The 7,576-nt window shown below is 53.2% G+C and overlaps 1 pseudogene; it reads right to left on the bottom strand.

Moving 5' to 3' along the window:
• Window positions 1-2,104: 2,104 nt before the first annotated feature.
• On the bottom strand, window positions 2,105-5,033 carry LOC128066828 (elongation factor 2-like; annotated as a pseudogene).
• Between the last annotated feature and the right edge of the window lie 2,543 nt (window positions 5,034-7,576).

Genomic DNA, 7,576 nt, shown 5'->3' with positions numbered 1-7,576 from the left:
TGTAAAGAAAGCTGAGCACTGAAGAATTGATGCTTTTGAACTGTGGTGTTGGAGAAGACTCTTGAGAGTCCCTTGGACTGCAAGGAGATCCAACTAGTCCATTCCAAAGGAGATCAGCCCTGGGTGTTCTTTGGAAGGAATGATGCTAAAGCTGAAGCTCCAGTATTTTGGCCACCTCATGCAAAGAGTTGATTCTTTGGAAAAGACCCTTATAGTGGGAGGGATTGGGGGCAGGAGGAGAAGGGGACGACGGAGGATGAGATGGCTGGATGGCATCACTGACTAGATGGATGTGAGTTTGAGTGAACTCCGGGAGATGGTGATGGACAGGGAGGCCTGGCGTGCTGCAGTTCATGGGGTCGCAGAGTTGGACACGACTGAGCGACTGAACTGAAATGAACTGAAATGAACTGAACTGAATTGAACTGAAGAACCAACGACTGAAAGAAAAACTTTACAGAATTTTGAACAATTTTGGATGAAGGAATATCTTTTAAGTTCAGGTATTGTTAATTTACAATAATTAGTTTGTTTAAGGTGTATAGCAAAGTGATTCAGTGATTCAGCCTCTCAGGTGCTTCCTTGGACAAAATTCATTCCCTTTGGGAGGCCCGTGGGCCATGCCCTCAACTCAGAACAGCTAAGAATCCTGAATACGCAAAGCTGCATGTGGTGGTGCTTGTGGGGGTTTTTAGACCGAATAAATTATTCTAACATGATACAAGTACCAAGCCCAGAGGTCAAGAGAGGATCTCATAACCTATCTTCAAACAGAAGGCCCTGCTCCCTTGAATGTGGGTGCGTGAAACAGCGCTTCGGAAGGAAAGAGGTGTGTCATGAATATTTTGCCTGCAGAGGACAAAGTGGTGTGTAGAGAGAATGCGCAGGCACGTCCCAGGACACTGAGCACACGGACACAGTGACTGGACTCTCAGCCCTGCTCTTGGGCATCGCACTGTCTCCACCGCTGACACAGGGGGAGCAACTCACCCGTGTCCTGGAGAGTATGGTCACATGACCTGAACCTGGCCGATCGGTGTGTTCTATCCCTCCTGGCCACTGTGATTGGCTCAGGACTGGTGCGGTGACCAATCGGGGCCCAGGGCCGGGCCTCTCGCTGGAAGCAAGGGAAGAGGAGCTCGCCTTCTGCCAGAAGGGGTGGGGCTGGGTGAGGTCAGGCTCCAGCAGTGGGAGGGGCGTGAGGTCAGCCTGGGGCAGTTGGTGACCTTCCTGAGCCCATGAGGGCAGAGCTGCTGGCCTGAGAATGAGGCCGTTGCTGAGCCCAGGGGTTGAGAGCGCCGGTTCCTGCTGTGGTCCCGGAGCTCCACCTGAAACCGGAGGGAAGCGGTCTGCCTGTGAGTCCTCTCCTGCTTGCCTGTCAGCTTGTTTGAACCATGTTGGGTTTTCTGTCCAGCTGGCTAAGTGGAGACCCTGGAAATGCAGCTGTGTGGGTTTTGGCTGGCTTCAGGGAAGAAATGCCAGATGACACTTGGAGACGCCAGTTTAATCTGGATTCAGGTCGTATCTCTTGAAAATGAAGTGAAAGTCCCTCATTCGTGTATGATTCTTGCGACCCCATAGGCTATACAGTTCATGGAATTCTCCAGGCCAGAATACTGGAGTGGGTAGCCTTTCCCTTCTCCAGGGGATCTTCCCAGTCCAGGGATTGAACCCAGGTCTCCTGCATTGCAGGCAGATTCTTTACCAGCTGAGCCGCAAGAGAAGCCCATGACTACTGGAGTGGGTAGCCTGTCCCTTCTGCAGTGGATCAGGATTCCCAACCCAGGAATCAGACCTGGGACTCCTGCATGGCAAGAGGATTCTTTACCAGCTGAGCTATCAGGGAAGCCCAGTATCTCTCTCTTTTTTTCTTTTTTTTTTTTCCCACCATGTTGAGTTTATTATTCCAATGGCACTAATACAGCTGGAGGTGCTCAGTGACACTGTGCAGGCGGGGTTTCCTGCCTTCTAGCTTCTGTCCAAAGAGAACATCTACCCGCTTGTTTCTTGCCCCTTCTGGAGGAAAATCCACTAGGGGCCATTTACCCAAATAAACCTCTTAATGCGTTTATTTTTAACTTCTTGACATTAAGTTTCCCTCTCAACAAAAAAGTATTGGTTGTCCCATCCCCTCCCCCATTCCCACCGGCCAGATAAGTCCCTGCTCCGAGGGCACTTGTTGCCCCTAAAATCTGGAAAGAAATATCGAAAGAAACAGCATCAAGTGTTCATGTTGAGTGATGGCACGAAGTGGGCCCCAGAAACCTGTCAGGCAGAGCATTACTGGGTCTGGACAGCCTCGAGGTGTTGTGGAGAATGTGGGGGCTTGTTGCTGTGGTCACTTGTCCCTGGGCGCAGGGGCCGCGCCAAGTCCCACCCAGTGGCAGGCTAAGCAGAGGCCGCCTACAACTTGTCCAGGAAGTTGTCCAAGGCTGGGATCCCTTCCTTCAGGCCTTTGCGCTTGCGTGTCTCCGCCACCACCTGACTGGGGCGGCTGGTGTTGTCAAAGGGGTCACCGGGCAGGATCTGCCAGTGGTCGAACACACACTGGGGGAAGGCCTGGCCACCCGTGTTGGACCTCAGGTCAGCGGTGAAGCCAAAGGACTCATTGACAGGGAGGTAGGCCTTCACAACAAACATGGGAGTGCCGGCCACCTGGGTCTCCTCAAAGACGTGGTCCCGCTTTCTGTTCAGGACACCGTAGATACCACCAACCACTTGTTCCGGACACTGGATCTCCACAAGATAGATGGGCTCCATGAGCCGGGGCTGGGCAGTCAGCACACTGGCATACAGGCAGCGCCAAGCTGTGGGGATGATCTGGCCACCCCCACGGTGGATGGCATCAGCGTGCAAGCGTCACATCATGGACGTCAAAGCGCATGCCCCGCATATTCTCCTCGCACAGCGCCCCCTCCTTGGTGGCCCACTGGAAGCCAGCCACCACACTGTCCTTGATTTCGCTGAGGTACTGTACACCCTTGGTGATGTCCGTGAGGATGTTGGGGCCCGTGCCATCAGGGCCGAAGCACCAGATCTTACGGGCCTCAGCCACGTCCCACTCGTACTTCTCAGCCAGGTAGCGGGCCCGCTGCTTGAGCTCCTGGCGTGCGGACACCTCGCCCTTGTCGATGTCCTCAGCCCGGCCATCAGGGAAGGGCCGCGCCTTCATGTAAAGCCTATTGTGCTTGTTGGGGGACTTGGACAGGCAGAGCACGTTCGACTCCTCACTGACAGTCTCCCGGTACGAGACAACTGGGTCAGATTTCTTGATGGGGATGCAAGCAGGATCCTCCTCCAGGTCCTTGAGGCAGATCTCCAAGTGCAGCTCCCCAGCCCCCGCGATAATGTGCTCCCCGGACTCCTCGATGATGCACTGCACCATGGGGTCCGACTTGGCCAGCCGCTTCAGACCTTCCACCAGCTTGGGCAGGTCGGCCGGGTTCTTGGCCTCCACAGCGACCCTGACAACAGGGCTCACGCTGAACTTCATCACCCGTATGTTGTGGGCATGCTCGAAGGTGGTGATGGTGCCAGTCTTCACCAGGAACTGGTCCACGCCCACCAGACCCACAGTGTTGCCACAAGGCACATCCTCGATGGGCTCCACGTAACGGCCCATCATCAGGATTGTCCTCTGGATCGGCTTCAGGTACAGGTCCTCCTTCTTCCCAGGAGTATAGTTGGGTCCCATGATGCGGACCTTCAGGCCAGTAGACACCAGCCCTGAGAAGACCCGGCCGAAGGCATAGAACCGACCTTTGTCAGAGGTCGGCACCATTTTGGAAATGTCCATCATGAGAGGGCCTTTGGGATCACAGCTTTTAATGCCCATGGCTGCCTCATCGTCTGGGGGACCCTCATACAGGAGCTCACAGCGGTACTTCTGGGCTGTCACAGGGGAAGGCAGGTGGATGGTGATCATCTGCAGCAGGGCGTCCCCAGCAGGCAGCCAGCGGCGCATCACAGCCTTCAGAAGTGGTTTGCCCTCCTTGTCCTTATCTTCACTGTCCAACTTGATGTCCAGTTTTTCAATTAGTTTTGCCGTCTCCTCTTTCTTGAAGTTCATGATTGCATCAAACACCTTGAAGACTGGGTCCAGGATGAGCTGGCAGAACGTCCGTGGCAGCTTCTTGCCATCAGGGCTATTGGCTGACTTGCTGAACTTGCCAGTGGCTGGATCAAAGCACCGGTCTCCCCACAGCTTTTTCATCATGTCCTCCACCTTCTTGGCCCGCTCAGCAGGCCCTAGCTGTCCCTCGCCCTTGGCGGCAAACTTGGCCACATACATCTCTGCAAACTGCTTCAGGGTAAAGGCCCAACCATGGAGACCAGATCCAAAGCCAACAGTACCAAGGACGGGGTCAGTCATGATGTTGCCCATGGGGCCGCTCTCGCCCTCGCCGTAGGTAGAGATAATGACGTTGACATTCTCCACGATACGCTGGAAGGTTTGGTAGAGCTCCTCAGGCTCCAGCTGCAGCTCAAGCAGGGCCCGGTCCATCTTGTTCATCATCAGCACTGGCTTGATGTGCTCAGCGATGGCCTGGCGCAGCACCGTCTCTGTCTGCACACACACACCAGACACACAGTCCACCACCACCAAGGCACCGTCAGTGACACGGAGTGCGGCTGTCACCTCTGAGGAAAAGTCGACGTGCCCAGGGGAATCAATGAGGTTGATGAGGAAGCCAGAGCCATCCTTGCTCTGCTTGATGAAATTCAAGTCGTTCTCTGAAAGCTCGTAGAAAAGGGAGATGGCCGTTGACTTGATGGTGATGCAACGCTCCTGCTCGTCCTTCCGGGTGTCAGTGAAGCGGGTCTCCCCAGCCCGGGCAGAGGCGATGATACCCGCCTTACACACCAGGGAGTCTGTCAGAGTGGACTTGCCATGGTCCACGTGGGCGATGACAGACATGTTCCGGACGTTGGCCTTCTTGTCCATGATGGCCCGGATCTGGTCTACTGTGAAGTTCACCATGGTGGCGGATGGCGGTGGATTCTCTCAAGCAGATCCGAGCGAGCTGGGTCGCGCCGAGCAGCCCAGTATCTCTTAAGGCCAGCTATTCATTGATATCTCTTAAGGCCAGCTATTAATTGTAGGATTCCCCTAATTAGTCTTCACAGGATTAAGGTGGCAACCTGCTAAGGTAGCAATCGATGTCTTTTTTCTAGAGGACAAAACTGGGGCTCAGAGAAGCGGGTAACAGGTAACACAGCTACAGCAAGGAAGTGTGCACCTAGACAAACTCCCCAGATCCTGCTGTTAGAACCCAGGGAAGCCATATGGTGTGGCTTGTCCATGTGACAGGGGCTAAGGCACCCAGCCCACACTGGATACTGTGGGGACCTGACTTGGTAACTGCCGTCTGGAAGCTCTGAGACTCACAAAAGCAATTTGCACTGAAGAGAGGAAGGACACCTCCCTTCATCCGCCCCACCACACCCTCCGGGTTCTCCCATACCCTGCCCCCTTTCTCTTGCTTTGTGAGGGAATAAGAGTCACACTCATGTGACCACATTGGCTGTCCACTGTTCACGAGCTACCAAGTGGAGCTGCTACAGGAGAGGCCATGAGCCTTTGCCCCTGAGTACCTCTCTTTCCTTTGCACCGTGGGAGCCCTCCTCCACACCTGCACACCAGAGGCCTTTTCTGAGACACGTAGGGACCCTCCCTCAGTTTGCAACAGGTTGCCTCCATCGCTGTCCTTTCAATGCCTCCCTTGAAACTCAGCGCATGAGCTCCTTTGTCTGCATCGCGGCCCACCTGGCTGCCACGGGAGGGACAGAGCTGACAATGAATCCAAAGCTCGAATCTCACAGCCAGGAATCTGTGTATAAAGGACCTGATCATTCACGCTGTAGAGGCTGTAGTAGGTTGCAGGGATCCGTAACCAGGGCTTAGGCTAAAGTGACTCCACAGCTGTTTTAATGCCTGGGGAGGGTTCTGGCTATAGTGTGGGTGGGGTGAGTCTCCTGAGGTTCTGAAGGCCCCCTAGTGCAGGTTCATGGTGCAGAGAGAAGAGAAGGTGGAGTCCTTCCCTGGAGGTGGTCACAGCTCATGGATGAGCCAGACAGGCAGGCAGGGCTCGATAGCACCTGAGCTGCCTTCATGAGTGAATGGTGTGGGGGCAGAGGAAGAGAATCAGGTCTGCTCCCTTATGTGGTGCCCAGGGCAGGTTGTCACCAGACTAAACACTTACTATGGTGATGACCATCACTGCCGTCTGCAGAGGGTTTACATTGGTGTGTGTCTACATCTGAGCAGTCAGGCCGTTGCTAAACCACACTGGCCATGGGCATTGCCTCTCCTTAGAACTTGATATGTTTCGGCTCTTCCTTACTGGACATTCGTTGCCAAGAGGGTTTTGGGGCCACACGGATGTTGGCTTTTTCTCTAGCTTTGTCTCATGAGGGATGAGTTTCTGGTTGTTGGTGTGGTTTGTTTTTCCAGCTCCCTTGCTTGGCTTATTTTGTGACTTTGTTTCTGCCAGAGGAAGGGCTTAGGATCTGGCTTCTGGCTGAGATGTGACACTTACCACAGCAATGCCGACCTGGAGATCATGACCACATTTGCCAAAAGGGCTTTGTTTTGCAGAATACATCTCGAAAGTACCTACACTGTCCTTTCAGATACGCAAAGGCTATTTGAAATGAAATAAAAAACAAGAATTCTCAAGTTGACTCTTAGAATATGTGGGGAATCAGAAAAATCCCCTGGAGAAGGGAAACACTACCCACTCCAGTATTCTGGCCTAGACAATTCCTTGGAGTGTATAGTCCATGGGGTCACAAAGAATCAGACAAAATCGGATGACTGAACAACAACAGCGATGATGTCTCACCATTTGTCAAACAGAGAAACCAGCAGTATTTGCACGACTGTGTGCATGTTCAGGTGCTCATTCGTGTCCAACTCTTTGCAGCCCTGTGGCCTGTAGCACCCAAGATCCTCTATCCGTGGAATTTTTCAGGCAAGAATACGGAAATGGATTGCCATTTCCACCTCCAGGGGATCTTCCCCACCCAGGGACTGAACCCAGGTCTCCTGCATTTCACAATCTACACTGGCTGGCGGGTTCTTTTCTGCTGAACCGTCTGGGAAACAACTCATTACATCACTGGGTTATTCTAAAGTACTTCACTTAGAGTCTGGCACTCGGGAAGTTCTCACTGGTGATGTGAATATTCAGTCATGTATCATCATTGCTCATATGATAATGGAATGGCCACGCTCACAAAGGAGAAAGAAGAGCCTTTCCAAGTCCAGTTAAATCCTTCACCACACATATCTTCTTTAAATCTTCTGACTTTGAAATAAACATCAGGCATAAAGACATTGGTTATGGCCACCAGGAAAGATCGAGTTCTACTAGTAAGTGACGAGGCTTCTTCCAGTTCCAACATGCATGTGTTGTTTCCCCGGCATCACCCAGCACTTCTGTGACAACAGCTGGGGGTCCTGCAACCTAACTCAGTGTGGACCCTGCCTATCTGGGGGTAGTTCCAGACCCCACAGGTTAAAGGCCCAGCCCTACAAGACTCTCCCCCGACTCCAGCCATCATTTGCAAGCCC

The sequence above is a fragment of the Budorcas taxicolor genome, chromosome 21 (assembly GCF_023091745.1).
Source record: "Budorcas taxicolor isolate Tak-1 chromosome 21, Takin1.1, whole genome shotgun sequence".
In the NCBI taxonomy this organism is placed as follows: Eukaryota; Metazoa; Chordata; class Mammalia; order Artiodactyla; family Bovidae; genus Budorcas; species Budorcas taxicolor.
The sequence above is the reverse complement of the archived record's forward strand: the minus strand, read 5'-3'. Positions and strand labels throughout refer to the sequence as shown.